Consider the following 18,525-nt stretch of genomic DNA (forward strand, 5'->3'; position numbering starts at 1 on the left):
AGCACTTTCCAAAAAACCTCTCTGCCGCTAGAAAAGGTGCAGGAACTTTTTTTGAAAAATCAAAATACAGAAACATTTCAGGGTTTCACACTCCAAACCATTCATTTTGTCAGGTGTTAAGAATGATAACTTTGAGTCTAAAACATGAGTTTTTAGCATGTGGGTGCGAAGCTACCTGAGGGTCTGTGAATACAATGGTAAAGTCACACACAGGCTCTAGTTTTTGTCCACAGGCTGTAACTACACAGACTATATTAAGTCACCAGAAATGGCCCAGATTTACATTGTCAGGATATTCTATGACATTTCAGACCAGGCCATACCTGTACTAACCTCGGCCAGCTCACTCCTCTGATAATTAAGCTTTGCTGGTTTTACCACACACCTCCTCACCACCACTCACACCACCAGCAGGTTCCGTAACACATGGAAAGCCCTCCCCTGAAAGTCAGCTCCCACACAGAGCCCCAACCTTCCAGAACCAACCACTGAAGCAGAGTTTTGCTCCAGCTGAGCAACCCCAACACGTTGACTTAGAGATTATTTTAAATTGAAAGTGACTGATAAAAAGCAAACTTGAGAAAAGCTGTCTCAGGGCTTAATAGCAGGTACTGCTCTTAAAGAGGACCTGAGTTTCATTCTCAGCACCTACATCAGTCAGCTAACAATCCCCTATAACGCCTGGTCCAGGTAGTCCAACACCTTCTTTCTGACAGGCCAGGACAGCACCAGAGCCATTTCTAAAACAATGTCTTCCTCAAACAAAGAAAGCATGAAGGTTTCGCTAGTGTATCCAGTTTTATGTTGAGGTCTTTGATCCACTTGGACTTTAATTTTGTGCAGGGTGATAGATATGAGTCTATTTGCATTTTTCTACATGTGGACATCCAGTTAGACCAGCACCATTTATTGAAGATGCTATCTTTTTTCCACTGTATGGTTTCGGCATCTTTGTCAAAAATCAAGTATCCGTAGGTGTGTGGGTTTATTTCTGGATCTTCTATTTGATTCCATTGATTCACCAGTCTGTTTCTATGCCAGTACCATGTAGTTTTTATTACTGTTGCTCTGTAGTACAGCTTGAGATCAGGGATGGAGATACCTCCAGACGATCTTTTGTTGTACAGGATTGTTTTAGCTATTCTGAAAATTATTCTTTCAAGTTCTGTAAAGAATTGTGTTGGTATTTTGATCGGGATTGCATTGAATCTGTAGATTGCTTTTGGTAGGATGGCCATTTTTACTGTGTTTATTCTACCGATCCATGAACAGGGGGGACCTTTTCATCTTCTGAGATCCTCAAAGATGTGTGGCTCTTTGGCCTCATAACCATCAGTAAGCACCAGGAAAGCAGGATTTGAGCATGGCCACTGCCTCAATTCCCAACAGAGAATTCCTTTGCAAGTCGTCAACAGAGGGAACCTTTCTACCGTTCATTCTTCCTGCCTTTTCTGCTCTGCCGGTCACTTAAGGACCCCCAGGGAAGTCACCACCTGAGGAACATCTGGGCTTCCATGTGGCTGACTCTTGACTGGGAGGCTAGGTGAAGCTGGGAGAGTCAGTACCACAATCACGCCCTTGATCCTGTCACATTTTCCGCAGGGTTTAGGGAAGCATTGGCCTGTCTGTCAATTTCCTGAACAGTGGGGTTTTGCTCGCTTTCAATGCTAAGCTTTTCCAAACCATCCTGTCTCAGATCTTCCTTTAGCAGCTGCTCACCAGCTCCCAGCCTCATTTTTCTCATCTGCAGATAAAGACAAAGATGCCCACTTGTGAAGCATGGCAGTTCCCAGAACAAGGACACCTTCCTTGTTATTATCAAAGGCGACACAATAACCCAGTCAGAACAGAGAAGCACGAACCCTCCCTAACTGATCTCTGCCTGCTGGCTGTGGTTCAGCCACATCAATTTGCTTACAGAGTGGAAGCCATTACACCTGGGCTCTTAGTCACCAAGCACACAGCCACAAGGTACCCTTGTCATGGGAAAGAGAAGGATTCTGAAAACTCTTGAGAATGTAAGTTCCCATCCACAAGCCAAAACAATGGTTTTTATCCTGGCCAGCCCTTGGGGTCAGGTGGGAGGCTGTGAAAAATTACTACAGTATAATTTGTCTGGGATGAGGCCAGTTGGCTCCAATGGACTAAGGGGAGATGTAGGCAGTTATGAATTCAGAGTTACATGGTTCAAATGAGCAAAGGCTGATGGCCACTGGTTTCCAGATGGAGCAAGTCACCCAGAAAAGGCTTTGACTGTGTCTCATCTCCTGCCAGACCTTGACCTATAACATTAATATGTTGGTTTCCTTAGGGCTGGGCTGGTCATCAACCCTAGCCAGCAATCGTGAGAAAATAAAATCTTGTTCTGTTCACTAATCCCCATTTTGAATTCTAAATTCAGTCCAGGGGCAGACAAGATGGCTCAGTGGGTAAAGGTGCCTACCATCAAGCCTGATGTCCTGAGTTCGCTTTCAGGGCTCTACATGGTGGAAGGAGAGAGCCAGCTCCACCAAGTTGTCTTCTGACCTTCACATACACACCACAGCATGTGCATGGGCAAAATAAATTGTGATTTCCCAAATTAAGTTCAAGACCCCCCAAATACAACTGACCCTGCATCAAAAATAATAATAATAATGTGGCCCCAGCATTCAAAAGGTAGAGGCAGGTGGATCTCTGTGAGTTCAAGGCCAGCCTGGTCTACATAGAGAGTTCTAGACCAGTCCAACCCAAACTATATAGTGAGAGCGAGACCTGAGAGGAGGAGAGAGAGAGCAGTTCACGGTGTTAAAAGTGGACTGAAGTTGGGTCTGGTGTTTGTTTACTCATTTGTGATTCCTCTGCTATGCTGTGTTTCAGTGGTCATTACCGTCACTAACTCCTGACAGTCAATGATTGGTCAAACCCTGAAACATTGAGGCAAAGCATGGAGCATCCCTCAAACAACTCTTTCCTTGGGAGAGAATAAAACTGCGTGTGAAGTGGTGAATTCCTCCGGTTTGATTGCCCAAACTTGGGATGAATAACAGGTGAGTGGACCCGAAAGCCTTTTCGTTAGGGAGGACTTTCAGACAGCACACGCCAGAGTTTGTTCTTCCCGATTCCTAAGGAACACTCATGTCTAAGCAAGAAGTGAGGACCCTGCCAGGGGAGAACGCTCAGGTTCCCTGGCAGAATCCCACCTCGAGGAAAAGAACTAGTGGTTGCAACTCTTTGTGTGTGCTGCCACCACCTGGAGAGTGCAGGTAGTTCATCCCACACCTACAGCCTGTATCATCACCCATTTTGCAGATGAGAATACTGAGAGGCGAATCAGTCCCTCCACATATACCAACGTCAAACTCAGATACATAACTTCCAAGTTTCATGATTTTTCCCATGACATACACATGTCTAAAATGATTCCTTCTTTGTTTGGTTTGGTCTGGCCTGGTTTTGCTTCCTCGCCCCCCCCCCTTAGGACAGACTTTCATGTAGCCCAGGCTAGCCATGAGTCTCTGGCTTCCACCTCCCAAGTGCTGGGATTATATCCATTGCCATCACTCAGCTTGATCTTCTAAACCCAAGTATCTGCACCGAGATCCGTGTATAAGGCTGGCATAGCACATTTAACCCGTTTCTAGGGCCTGGCGGGTTCTTGGAACAGATGAAAATTTGCATAATTCAACTGAAATCGGACATACTTTCCCCCTACCAAGCGAAGGCTTTGCAGACACAGTAAAGACTTCTCTTTCAAGTTCCCCTCAAACCTCTCACCCCTGTACTTTGACCACCTCCGGCCAGCTGGCCCTGTCAGCACCTAGATAGCACTTCTTTGCGCATGGATCCTTTTCCGAATCCCTTTCAGGAAAACTGATGCAGCCAATGGCTCACAATCAGCCAGGCAGGGTCCTGGCAACACCTAACGACCCTAGATAAGAAAGGCACCTGCCTCTCCCCAGCCTGCCCTCATGTGGTAAGCTGAGATGAGAGCCTTAATAGGGCCACTCAGGCTCAGGGAGGCTTCACAACAGTGGGGAAAAAAGGAAAATAAAGGCACCATCACCTCTGGAAGCCTCTAATCAAATAAAGTGATTTGATTACAATAAAGCTCCTACTCTGAGCCCACATTCACTGAGCGTGAGCCCACATTCACTGAGGGGCAGGTGCAATGTCTAGGATAGAACTCTGCCATCAGCACTTTGTGAAAGATGACCAGTGCTCCTGGGGTAGAGAGGTGACTCAGGAGTAAAGTCCTTGAGAGCATGAGGGCCTGAGTTTGATCCCCAGAACCCATATAGAAAAGCTGGGCATGGTGGCATGCTTGTAATCCCAACACCGGGGACAAAGATACCGGCAAATTCTTTGGGATTTGCTGGCAACCTTGCCCTAGGCCAGTGAGAAAGACTGTCCAGACAGACAGACAGACAGACAGACAGATAGATGGTGGATTTCCCTCCTGAGAAATGGCACCAGAGGTGGTTGTCCCCTTGCATTTGCATGTGTACACACGTGCACATTCATCTGGACAAACACACACATATGCACACATGCACACACACATACACACTCATGATATCAGGTATTTGAATTCGCAGCCAGCATTCCAGATTGGCTGAACCAAATGCAAGCATAACAACATAGCAGCCACTTAAAACCCCTGCCTGGCTGCCTCGAGGGGACACTACAACTACAGCAAGGGCATCTGGAGAAAGATGGAAATGACCCAGACTGGTGTAAGGAGGTGGGAAGCTCCTATGGAAGGAAAGAAGGGGCCTCGGGGGCCCATGTGTTTCCATGGGGGCAGTGAGCTGTGCTGTGAGTGGTCAATACATTTTGTGAGCAAGAAAGATACACCCGTGAGTGTGAGGCCTGAGTGCAGCAGCCATGAAACACGGGGTTTAGGACTCTCATAAGTTGACTCAAGAGACTATTGTGTTCTATTTATTTTCGGGTAACTCCTAGTGATTGTTTTTATATTTTTCTAGAGAATCGACGGCAACTGTCTTGACATTGTTTAAATTGCAGTGAAGTGAGGACATCATGTTCCCAGCCTCCTGCTCACATCTGTGTTCAAACATGTTAAATCTGGTCAGAGGATATAGCTCAGCAGTGGTGTGTGTGTGTGCGTGTGCATGTGCGTGTGTGTGTGTGTGTGTGTGTGTGTGTGTGTGTTAAAGCAGTTTCTATTAGAGTGGCTGACATGCTGCGGTTGGCTAGTACAACAATAACGGTCTCACAATGGAAAGGCCAAGAATGTGATAGTGGTTCAAACTGGACGTCCCAGCTGGTCTCTGTTCTATACGGGAACTCTGAAGAGGTAGATTCTAATACAGTCAAAGGAGTGTCTCAGTAGCAAGATAGATAAACTTGCCAGTGAGAGTGAGGAGAAGCAGGAAAAGGAAAAAAAGAAAAGCTTCCTTCTTCCATGTCTTTTTTTTTTTTTGGGTGGGCTCCCACAAAGAAGATACGGCCCAGATTTGGAATGGGCTTCTCACCTCAAATGATCCAGATTTAGTGTGGTAGCCACACCCCAAGAGACCCAGTTAAGAAAATCCCTCACAGGCGTGCCTAGGTACTTAGTTGGATCGAAATGTGGTGGAGCTGACAAATAACAGTAGCCTCCACAAGTACTGCACGGTGAGTAGAAAGCCAGCCTGAGCTACATGAGACCCTGTATCGAAACGATAAATGTTAAGCCTATTGGCTAACTTGCGCCTTGGGAGTCTGTGTCCTTGAAGACTCAAATGGCCCCTGTGCTTTTGTCTAGTAGGTCAACAGAGCCTCAGGGTGAATGGGGCTGAACCATGCATTCAGCAGACACTAAAGCAGACTCACATACGGAACTAAACAAACAAACAAAAACATCTCAATGAGAGAAATGCAATCTTTGAGTCAAAAAAATAAAAATAAAAAAATAAACACTTGGAAAGTGTTCAACATCCTTAGCTAAAGGGTAAATGCTCTAGGTTGCACGCCACCCCAGTTAGAATGGCCATCAAGAAGGAACAGAATTGGCATCAAATGCCGGTGTGAGTGCGTTGAAAGGAAACACTCACACACTACTGACAGGAGTATAAACTAGTGCAGACTTTGTGAAGATCAATCTGCATGTTTCTCAAAAACTCAGAATGAAACTACCATCGGCTCAGTTACATCACTCCCAGGCATGCACCCTATTATAGAGACACTTACACATCCATGTTTATTATCAGCTCACAATGCCTAGGAACTGAAATCAGTCAAGATGTCCACTAACTGATAGGTGGATAAGAAGATGTGATCTATCTATACACAATGGAATATCACTCAGCTTTAAAGAAAAGTGAAGTCATGAAATGTTCGGGTAAATGAATAAAACTGGGGGGAGGGGAATGATGCTGAGTGAGGTCACCCAGACCCAGAAAGACACATGTCACATTCTCTGTCTCATATGTGGATCTTAGCTTTGAGTCTTTTGTTTAGCTTATTTAACCTGATTACATGTGGAAGCCAGGTGACTGGCCACCCCGGGGTAGATGATGTAAAAAGGAAGAGACAGTAAAATACAGGTACAATGAGAGTAGAGATGGGGAGTAGCAGGAGCAGAAAGATTCAAACATGGAAGAAGGGGGGAAATGGCAATATTGGCAGAAGGCTTAACCAGATCAAGAATACACAAAGAACTGTTACGGAAGAGCCATAGAAAATAGGAGGGCTGCGAAATGATGACTTCTGGATGTGGCCCAGCTGTTGTGTGCTTCAACTCACAGCAGCTGTGGTTACCTGAACAAAAACAAGCCAGTCAAAATCCCAGTGGCAGGAGAGGGGCTATGAGCCCACGCCCCTGTAGGGTCTATTGGCAGTACTGACGGCTACCGAGGAAAAAGGAGTCACCCTCCTTGGGCAAAGTGGCCACTACTAGCAGGTTGCTCGTGCCCTGGTAGAGGGCCTAATACCTGTGTACACGGGCAGCACAAACTGGACTCAGGGGGCTGTTAGTGACAAGAGGTAAAAAGAATACGTGGGATGGGGCACCAACAGGAGTTGGAGGAAGGTGGTGGTGGAAGGATATAATCAATACACGTTATGTAAATGTACAGAATTTCCAAAGAATAAAACTATTGCTTAAAAACAAACGAGGCAGGCTCCTCATCCCCAGGATGATTTTCTTATTCCAGTCTTCAAGCTTCTGGGTTTTCTTGCTCTGTTGATAAATTCAAGGAAAACTTTCACCAGGAAGAGAAGAGAAATAGGACATTCCCTCCCCTTATACAGACCTAGTGGGGAGCTGAGTAAGTCTTCAATGTCTTCTCAGTCCCTGAATGTCTCCAGACCCATCTTAGAACTAGTAAGAGCCAAAACATAAAGGAACAAGAAATAGTGCTTGAATGGCCTAAAGGGGAAGAAACTCAAATTTCTTGCTTGGGATGGGAGAAATGCAATCTTTGCATCAAAAGAAAAAGAAAAAGGAAAAGGAAAAGGAAAAGGAAAAGGAAAAGGAAAAGGAAAGGGAAAGAAAGAAAGAAAGAAAGAAAGAAAGAAAGAAAGAAAGAAAGAAAGAAAGAAAGAAAGTCCTACCCCTAAAACCAGGACCTACTAGATTTTCATAGCTCTGCAACCCACATCCAAACATTTCTCCAGCAGAAAAAGAGTCTGAGGCACAAAGGTGGCCTTGAGCCTGGGTAACCAATGCTGTGGCCTTGAAGGTAGGACCACTGATGGCTTTCCATGGGTCTCTCTAGGAGTTGTGCATAGAAACACGGAGTCAGGCCCCTGTTTGCGATAGCACAGCATTAGTGCTTGCAGGCGGTAAGCACTTTGCTCATAGGACCCGCTATGATTTCCAGGTGTCTTGAGGCAATAGCTTCCCACACCAGATTTTCCAAGTCCAAAGACACTTGCCCACCTCCAGGAGAAGACAGAATCTGTCTGAACTTCAAACAGGGTAGAGCATTCTGCAGTGTTGCTGTTTCTCTTTGGGTTTGATTTGCTTTCTATACCTGCATCCTAATGAACATGAAAAGAGCCTAATAAAATCTGAACACGAATATGTCTTGTGTTCAAATATTTGTCTTTGAACATACATATACATGCAGATATATAGGGGTGTGTGTGTGTGTATGTGTGTGTGTGTGTGTGTGTGTGTGTGTGATTCTCTGCAGCACCCAAAGTTCCAAAAAGCACCAAATTTGATCTCTTAGTCAGGAACAACAGTCTTTGAAAATTTGGTCATGTTCCAATACAATCCTGTTTGCATTTATCCCAGGACTGACTTTGTAAACCTTTCATTGTGAACCGGTGAGCCCTTGAACCTTGGTGAAGCTCTTTAAGGATACTTGCACTTAAGCAGTAAACACAAAATACCAGGCATGCATCTGTTTCCACACACAAAACACACACATACACACACAAAGTATAAAGAAGGGATATCCTTGATGCAGACAGCCGACTATGCTGAGCTCTTCCAGAAGCAGTTTTATGAAAAATTTAGATTTGTATCCTTCAAGGATCTGAAGTGCCTTGCCGTGAAGCTGACCCTGGGAGCAACAAGCAATGACTTCAGAGTTTTTAAAGTTTTGTACACACTTCAGAATTCAAACCTCATATTCTCTTTGTAGAAATCCGAAGGGTCTAACTATAAAAAGAGGGTGGAGTTGTTTTTGAAGTAAATAAATAACCCTCATATTACCTTCTTCCCATATTACATATCATCATAGAGTCGTCTTTAATGAATGTCTACTCTCTACAGAAGCTATTTCTCTTTACCCGTACAGAAAAGGGGAAGTCTTCACCTACCCTCACGACGTCTAGGCTCCTGACACAAAAGACAGACAGACAAGGGGAAAGCATGCAAAAATAATTGCGTGTCTCAGATTGCGTGAGCGCTCTGATGGGCGGCAAAGATCTGAAGCACCAGTTTAATCTGATCACTCACACACGAGGATTTACGAAAAATTAAAAAATAGGAAAAAACAAACAAAAACGGTGTATGCTAAACGTAGACCACAGAAAAGCTGAGCAAGCTCTGCTCGGTCAAATTCTCCAGGCCTATGGTGGGATCTAGAAAAGATCATTCTGAATGAAGTATCCCAGAAGGAAAAAGACAAACATGGAATATACTCACTTATATAGACCTAAAAGATAGGATAAACATAATGAAATCTATACACCTAAAGAAGATAATCAAGAAAGCGGACACGGGGTATGATGATCTATCCTCATTTAGAAAGACAAATGGGATATGCATTGAACGTATGACAGGAGTCTACCACAGAAAGAATCTGAAAGACTCTACCTAGCAGTGCTCCAAAATAGATACTAAGACTCACAACCAAACCTTCGGCAGAGTGCAGGGAATCATATGAAAGAAGGGGAGTTTGATGTGGAAAGGATAGGAGCTCCACAAGGACCAAACTTATCTGGGCACAATGTCTTTTCTGAGATGGACACTCAACCAAAGTCCATGAGAGGATAAAACCTAGAACCTCTGCTCGGATGTGACCCGTGATAGCTCAGTAATCAATTGGTTTCCCATAGTAAGGGGAACAAGGACTATTACTAACAGGAACTCAATGACTGGCTCTTTGACCTCCCTACCTCCCAAGGGAGGAGCAGTACTGTTAGACCACAGAGGAGGACTTTGCAGCCAGTCTTGAAAATACCTGACAAAAGGGAGTCATATGAAAGGGGAGGAGGTCCTCCCCTACTAGTGGACTAGGAAAGGGGCAGGGAGGAGATGAGGGAGGGAGGGTGGGATTGGGGAGGGAATGAGGGATACAGCTGGGATACAGAATTAACAAAATGTAACTAATGAGAAAAATAAAATTATGGAAAAAAAAATTCTCCAGGCCTGTCCATCAATGGATAAGGACACGCCTTTCCTCCAAGGAGATTAGGCATCTGTCACAGAGAGGGCGGGGAGATGTATGACCTCCTTCGTGGAAAACCAGGAAGTCCCTCAGCACTTGCTGCTTCTCTCATTCCTTCACCTTAACACGTCCAGTAAACCAAAGTGTGTTAAATTTTGGAACGTGCGCTCTGAAAGACCTCAGCCAACACTTAGCTTGTTTTAGCTCTTAGACACAACCCGCCTGAGTTTTATTAATTTGTTCTGATTTCTAAAGTGCAAGGCAAGCTATGCCTGATGGTCTGTAATCCCCTAGGAGGCTGGGGCAGGAGGATTGTGAGTCTAAAGCCAGCCTGGGATACATAACAAGACTCAAAAAGAAAACAAAAAGCAAAAAACAAACAAACAAACAAACAAAAAAGCACTCCAAAAAAATGTTTTAAAAGAAAGCACAAAGTTGGACCCAAATGGAAAATATATTTTGATGAATTCTTTGAATCCTCCCCACGGCTTTAAAACAAAAGAGCACCAATTTCTTGACAAATAATTTACACACAAAATAGTAAAATCATGCATTAGTAAGTAATAGCCCACCATCTACGTGTGCAAGTGTCATCAAAGCATCTCTTTGAAACGAGCAACGTAAGACTAAGCCTTCATAAAGTGAATCGGGAAAAGCTAAGCAACGCCATTTCCCGATAGGTGTATTTAAAACCAGCAATCACCCACTGAGGCCTACTGGGCGGCAGGTGCACCATGCCAGGTCTGGAGAGGGAGACATGCGAAAATGCCATGCAAACCCCTTTTTAAAAAGTATAATGTAAAAGCTGTGTGCAAGGGCTTTGCGAGGCCAAAAGAGAGAGCAGAGGAGACTCGTGGACCCTGAAAGGGCTGAGGCAGGCTCCCTGGCAGATGTGACACCTGTGTTGCATATTAGACCACATCCACTCCCACCGGGCAAGGAGATGGTGGTAGGTGGCCGTGGAGACAGCTTCCTCCAGAGATGTGTGGGACTCTTGCAGGAAGGGAAGCAGGTGGAGGAGGGAGTGCGGTGAAGGCCTTCTGGAGTTTGGAATGCATCCTCAGACAACAGGGAGTCTGCGGGGGCTTTAAGACAAGGTGGAAATCAAGACATGCTAGCCAGACATACATCTGACAGAAGTGAGGATGAGGGATTCAGAGGGGAAGTAACTGGTAAGGGGAAAGGCAGACACAGCTTTCTCCAACTGCTTCCTCCAGAAGGCACACAGGTCATCCCCAGGGGGGTTGTGTTGTTCTGAGAAGCAGCCCTCATACCTCAGGTCTTTCTGGAAAGACCTGACTATATCTATGAAGTGCCCTTTGGTGCCCACCACATGAAACTTTATATAGGATGACTGATACTGCAGGGGCAATTGTTTTATTCTGGTCATAGGCGTTGTGCACAAATCAAACATTCAAGAAAGATGCGGCGGTTCTGCTGACAAATCCCTCACATTGAATCCTCCAGTTTCTCAATATGCTGGTGTTCTAATATCATCCTTGACAGTTTTAAAGTGACAATTTCTATAGCAGCTCTTCTTAAATTATCCAACAAGGTGTGAATTTGTTAACTCCTTCCAACAGCGGGAAAGATAGAGCTCAGGCGTTTGTCCCTGGTTCTATAACTATGGAAACAGAAACAGGGTTCAGTCTCTGGAACTCTGGGTACCAAGTTCACATTGGAATGCAAAGAGATACAGAGACCAGAAATGTTTCCTCTTGAAATAAATTTCAGAAGCTCTAGGAGTTTGTTTTCCACTCCCTTCTGGAGCTGTGGAATCAGCTTCCATGTTTTCCTCCCTTCCTCCTTTGTTTCCTTTCTGCCTTTCATCCTTCTTTTTATCCTTCTTTTCTGGTAGACTAATGTTGATGATTACTCTTCATTGATAACTTGACTGGATTTAGAATTACCTAAGAAATACTCCCCTGGGAATGACCATGAGAGCATTTTCACAGAGGTTCTGCTGGGAAGGAAAGGCCCACCTGAATGGGGGTAGTACCATCCTATGGGCTAGGATCATAGACTAAATAAACAGGATAAAAAGATAAAGTGATCTGAGTACCAGAAATCGTATCTCTCTCTGCTCCCTGACAGATGTAAACATCCAGCTCCGGGTGCCTTCTCCACACCTTCCTCCTGAGATCCACTGTGAGCCAAAATAAGCCCTTCCTTCCTTAAGTTGTTTCTGTCAGGTTCCGTGTCATGGTGATGAGAAAGAGTCCCTAATACAGTGACTGATTTGATCTGTATTTCCTCCTTGCCCCTAAGTAGAGATCAACTGTTTCCAAGGCATTGTGAACCACTTCCTGTTTTAAGTGCCATCTTCCAGAAAGCCGAAATAGACCCTTCTCAAACAGACCCAACCCAAATCCTAGAGAGGAACAAGAGCGAATCAGAGCTAAGCCTTTTAGGGAAAAGAACTGAGACGTGAGGTTTTGTTGTTTTGCTTGTTTGTTTGCTTGCTTGCTTTGGTCTGGAAAAGAGGAGAACCCCGCTAAACAATGAGAATGCAGTGAGAAAGTCGGAGAGCCCTTTGTCTTTGAGCATGAACACATAGCTGCAGACCAACTTCCCTGTAGAGCCATCAGGCCCGAGGTCATCTACACCTTTCTTGCCTGTCCTCCCTTCCACATCTAGAAGTCTTAGCTTCACTGGCACCATCTCTCACAGCAGCTGACACACCACCATAAAGAACAGTAATATTACACATGAGTCTATGCCATCCTTGGCCACTGTGCCATTGAATTCAGGTATGGTGTTACCAAAAGTATTCAATAGCTCCACTTTACATAAGGGAGGACCGTGGTGCCCACTTTGCAGTAGAAACTGAAGCTCAGAAGGTTTAATGTGCTCAGTTACTCTCCAGGAAGAGAGAGAACATACTTGAACCCAATCTCATGACTCTCACCCCCAGATCTTTCCACCACCTCAGTACCTCTATGGAAAACAGACCTAAGCAAGGGCTTCATCTCTGAGATCAATTTCCTTAGTCCAAATGTGTGTGGGCTTGTACAAGTGACAAAATTACATTCTAAAACTAATGACAACAAGACAGGTTTGTACCTGTATTTGACCTATGCTATAAAATCAGAAAACCTGTTTCCACAGGGAAAAGAGTTCCCTAGAAGACCAAGGTAGACTCTTGGCAGCATGATAGGTATGACTCCATAGACAGCAGTAGCAGCAACAGCAGCCGGGAACTTTTTCACATTACAGTCTCGGGTCCTGCCCTGCCGGATCAGAAGCCACACTTTCATAAGGTCAGGTGATTCACACATTCATTACCATTTGAGAAAACTAAAAACTGCCCTTGGCTCTTTAAACCTTGACAGCATTTCCCCCAATTATCCCTACACTATCTTACCATCTCATCCCTTTCCTGACACTCCAATAATTTTATGTAGGATTTTCATTACTTTGAACATAACATGATACCCTGCCTATGGTCAGGCTCCCTGAGTAATTGATATAATGGATACGTACAACTCAGTTCAGTGCTGCAATCCAACCGCAGAGCACTTGAGTAGATTGGTTTCCACGAGTTTAATCAATAGTATACTCTGTGGCTCTAAGCCTTGGGTGCAGGTGGAGCCACTTGAGGAACACTGAAGAATACCAATCTTTGGCTTCTACCCAAACTCAAATGAGATTCTCATGCGCCTTTAGAGCTGAAAGCCTAACCCAGCCTGTCAGTTGCACCGTATTGTACAGAGTAGATGCTCAGCAGTGTTCTGAGAATCAATGGATTCGATTTCAAACCACGTTATTCACTTAGAGTAACATTTCCTCTCGACTGACAGCCTAGTATATTTATTCAACTGCGGTTGCCCTCTTGTCTCTCACAATAACATTGCTCACCTAAGTTAGCGCAGACAGACTACAAGACATGACAGCCACGGCCCCATGTAAACAGTAGGAAGCAGGGGCAGGCAGGAGGAACATAGGTGGGAGCTCTCACGTTGACTTCTAACCAGAGCCCCGTTTGTTCTTTGAAAGCCTTTGTATTCCCTGACGCGCAGTTTCTCTGAGTTTCTGATTGGGAAATACAGTAAGCGGACCACACTGATGACTTAGTGCTCTCTGGCCCTTCAAAGCACCTGCAGTATGGTGTTCCAGTTCCTACCACTAAGAAGTGGACCCCCCTCTTCACATTTTGAATCTGGGCTTTGACTGTTACAGCACAATAGAAGTGAATGATGTGCCCATCCCAAAATAGGACTCGGGAAGCCTTGGATGCCCCTATTTACGTTTTAGAATCCTTCATAGCACTGAAGACAAATCTGAGGAAGCCCACCAGAAGACTAGATCCCACATACGAGAGACACAGACTTCTAACATCACCTAAGAGAACCCGCCCGAGATCTTCACATGTGACCCACAGCTGACTAGAGTCACATGAACCAACTGAGCAAGGACTAGAAGAGCCCAGCTGATGGGGTTCTTGGCCAAAAGCTAAATTTTAGAGTGGTTTGGAATATAGTCTTAGCAAGCTGGGACAAGGCAAATGACTAATCAGCCACTACACTTAAGGTCAGAATGGCTGAACTTAGTAATGAGTCATCTTCTGTTTTCCTCCTGAGGAGAAAATCTATTTTTATAAGAAGTAGAAGAAGCATGTGCAGAGTGTGTGTGTGTGTGTGTGTGTGTGTGTGTGTGTGTGTGTGTGTGTGACAGGTAGGGAGGTGAGTGAGTGGGTGAGACAAGGTCTCTCTGTCACCCTGGCTGTCCTGGAATTCACCTGGCTGGCCTCAAACTCCATTTGCCTTGGCAAATGGGGACAATGCTGGGATTAAAGACCTGTGCAACCCGTGCTTGGCTTCAAGAAGCATTTGTGTTATCAACGCATAAATGCTTTTTGTTTTGTTTTGTTAGTTGAGATAGGTGCTTTCATCTGGGTGCAGTGGTACACACCTGTAATCCCAGGACTCAGGCAAGCAGAGGCAGGCAGATCCCTGTGAGTTAGAGGCCAGCCTGCTCTACAAAGTGAGTCCAGAAAAGTCAAGGCTACACAGAGAAACCCTGTCTCAAAAAGAAAAAGAAAAAGAAAAAGAAAAGGGTGTTTGCCTCATCATCTTGGCAACTCATATGCAAGTAATGTCCCAGATTTCACATATTAATCCAAAGCCATAAACCCTTAGCTCAAGAACTGTGGAGCTATATTCTGTGAGCAGAATCCTTATGTTTCTCTACTGGAACACACTCTAGATTTTCTTAGGTAATCTTGTAGATTAACTGTAGGTTAAGTAAACACGTGTCCAAGAGATCTTTGTTCCTTCCTATTTTATGCACCAATATTAATTGTCATTTTAGGATGTCACGAAAATGCTGAGACAAAACTATGACACCTGCTGCAAGATACAGTCTTAGCTAGATGTGCCAGAAAATCTGTACCAATGAATCCGCACCAATAGAGTTGCCAAAACAAGACCTGCATAATGAGAACAACAGTTGAAGTGACAGCAAACAGTGGAAATTTCACAAGGCCTCATCCATAGATGAAAATCTACAGACAGCCAATAGCTGCTGGGAGATCAGCTTTCTCCAAGAACAAGCTTCTGTAGGCTATCCAATTCCAAGTGGTCAGCCCTTAACATATGTACATACAAGCAATACTAAATGGATTCAGTAGGTTGTGTGCATGCACAAGCACTCGTGTGTGTGTACGTGTGTGTGTGTGTATTAAAAAATAATTAAAGAAGAGGCCATGAATCTGAAAAGGAGGGATGACATAGGGAGAGCTGGAAAGGAAGAGGGAGGGGTGAAAAGGATATATAAATAGCATACTCATATATGAAATTTCAAAGAATGAAAAATTTAGATAAGAAAAAATATAATCCAAAGAACACATCTGGGAGTCAGATCCAGCCAAGACATTGACTATAGATAAGTTACACTAATAAGACAAGCAAGTTACTGATGACACACACCTGTAATCCCGTTATGCCAAACTAGGAAGACGGTGAACCCAGGCTCAGCCTGGAGAACATAACAGGAGCCCACCTCAAAGCAAACACTGAACAAAACATTACTAACGCAAGCATTCGGGAAGCCCAAAAGAGTAGAACCGAATGCTGTAAGAGCTGAGTAATGGTCCCAGGACTCAATACCTCCAGCAGGTAGAAATGTGGCATGGGCAATAGCTTCAGTGGGGAAAGCAGAACGAATGGTGCCGTGTTCTAAAGTAAGTTTGATGCTGCCCTCATGTGGAATTTCCATTGGAAGTGGTCAGAATTGGGGAAGCGGAGGACGGGATTGGATGTGTTTGTCATGATACTGCGACACAAGACCACCATCTTTGCAGACGCCAAGGAGTGGAGCATCGTGTTGGAGCTGAAGCGCAGCGTCAGCATCCTCAAGTGGCCACCGAACAACCGGTGACTGTACAAGGATGACCGGCTCCTTGATGATGGAAAAACGCCGGGCGAGTGTGGCTTCACTAGCTAGGCTGCACGGCCACAGGCCTCAGGCACAGTGGGCCTGGCCTTCTGAGCAGGTGATGCCTTTGAAGCCCAGTGTGTTGAGCGCTTCTCCAGAATCTGTGGAAGCCACAGATTGTGGACGCAGTGCCAATGAACAAGCTGTGCAGTGAGGGCCCCAGGCCTGCCCTCTAAAGACCCACTCCCCCAATTAAAAAACAAACAAAAAAAAGTGGTCAGAATCCATCTCTGTGACCAAAACGGTCAGAATCCATCTCTGTGACTCTTTACCTTTGAACTTGTCTCATACTACCTTTCTTCCACGCCTGCGAATGGTGGTTAGAGTTGAAAGAAATATGTCCAAGAGATCCGTGGATCAGTGGAGTCCAGATGGATCCATACCCCACACCTCAAACATAAGGAAGGGGTGCACCATAGCTTCTTTTTGGCCAACAAAGGCAATTTAAGGAAGAAACGGTGTGTTCAACCCCCAACTCAGCCGTAGTCCGTCTTTACAGAGGCAGATGTGTCAAGGCAGCCAGACCTTGAGGCAGGGAGTCACACTGCAGCCACAACAGAGAGGGAGAAAAGGAGGGAATGATGGATGGACGATGATGGATGGATAATGTGTGCAGGGTTTCACACACACACACACACACACACACACACACACACACCACCTACCTCTTTTTGGAGGCTTCAAGAAAACAATTTCCAAGAAATTCTGCTCATTAGAGTTCTCATTCATTCAACCCAGCTCTATAGAGAAACACTCAACGCACACACACACACACACACACACACACACACACACACACACAGTTTGGGAGCAGATTATGCCTAGGCATTTTGTGTGGAATTACAGAGCAGAAAGGGCAGCAGGTGGTTGTTCCTTCCTGCATTCCCCCAGCAGATATGGGTGGTGCTTATTATGAGCCCCAGTGCCTGGGAGATGTGAGTTGCAGTCTGGACCCAAAGAAGCATGGAATGAAAGCCCAATCGACATTTGGAGAAGTGCTCTAACATACTTCCTAGATAGCTAGATAGCTAGTTTAGTAGGCTTAAAACTCACTGGGGATGATCATTTCCTGAATAATCAGCAGCTTATAAAACTAGGAACTAGATCAACAGAATTCTGGTTACTATCAAAAGATTGGATCCAAGGTGGCTCTAAGGCATGGCAAGCTGAAGTACCTGAAAGAGCCTGGCATGGTGGCACAAGATTGCCATTTCAGCATATGGGAAGAAGAGGCAGGAGGATTGGGAGTTGAAAGCCAGCCTCAGCCACCTAGGGAATTTAAGGCCAATGAAACTTTGTCATAAAGCAAAACAGAAAGTCCCCATCTAGCCAGAAGTCTGCCGATAAAGAACAAAGACATATGGTGTCCTCACATTAGGAATTAATTCAATGGGTGTGTCAATCACACAGGCAAGAAAATGTCCTTCGGGGGAAGCTCTCTGCCCTAAATGAGTCTTTAGCAATAATATCAAGCCTACTTAAACTACAAGTGAACTTAGTAGTGTCTTTGTCCATTACCCACTCCCACTCCTTAGGATTTTGTCCTCTGCAATGATCCCCTTGGCCATTGCCCACTATCCCCTCTTGAGGATGCTGTCCACTGTTGCTTGTTCCCACACTATGAGTGTGCTTCACTTTATTCTCTGATAAACAACAACCATCTCCTCCACTGTGTTCTTTATGTCTCATCTTTCAATGGACATAAAAAAACAGTGAACCAAGGGGAAGTCAGACCAGGAGCCGGTGTGCAACTCTCGCCCAAACTTCTGTAGGGAGGACTTTTTTACAGTCTGTGTCTATAGCAGTCCTGGGTTAATAACCTGTCACCACACTGCTGGGCTGTGGTAGCACAGCGATCCATTCATGATGGTCAGTAATCAGAGAACCCACAAGAAGGAACGTGGGCACTGGTGAGGTTAGCAACAGTCTACAGTGGGGAAGACTGGAAGAGGGAATTAGTGAAGTCAAAAAAAGAGCTTGAAGAGAGGCTGGCTCCGTTGGCTACCTCTTTGGAAACCGAGAGCACAGGTGGAAAAAGAAAAATGGATGGCCTGGATCGAAGGAAATTCAAGGCAGTTGCAGTGAGTCACACATCAAAGTCAGAATAAGAAGGTTCACTTGCCGACAGCTTCACACAGGGCAGCCAGAGGGGAAGCCAGAGGCGGACAAAAACTGCTGTGATCTCGGATATCCGAGGATGAGATCGGCAGGCTGCGCTTATTTATAAACAGTGCCTGTCAACATACTACATGCTAAAAAT

General features: G+C 45.0%; 1 pseudogene; it reads left to right on the forward strand.

The window, feature by feature from the left end:
* Nucleotides 1–16,031: 16,031 nt before the first annotated feature.
* LOC110562486 (elongin-B-like) lies at nucleotides 16,032–16,419 on the forward strand (annotated as a pseudogene).
* Nucleotides 16,420–18,525: the final 2,106 nt, after the last annotated feature.

This window comes from Meriones unguiculatus, chromosome 6 (genome assembly GCF_030254825.1).
Source record: "Meriones unguiculatus strain TT.TT164.6M chromosome 6, Bangor_MerUng_6.1, whole genome shotgun sequence".
In the NCBI taxonomy this organism is placed as follows: domain Eukaryota; kingdom Metazoa; phylum Chordata; class Mammalia; order Rodentia; family Muridae; genus Meriones; species Meriones unguiculatus.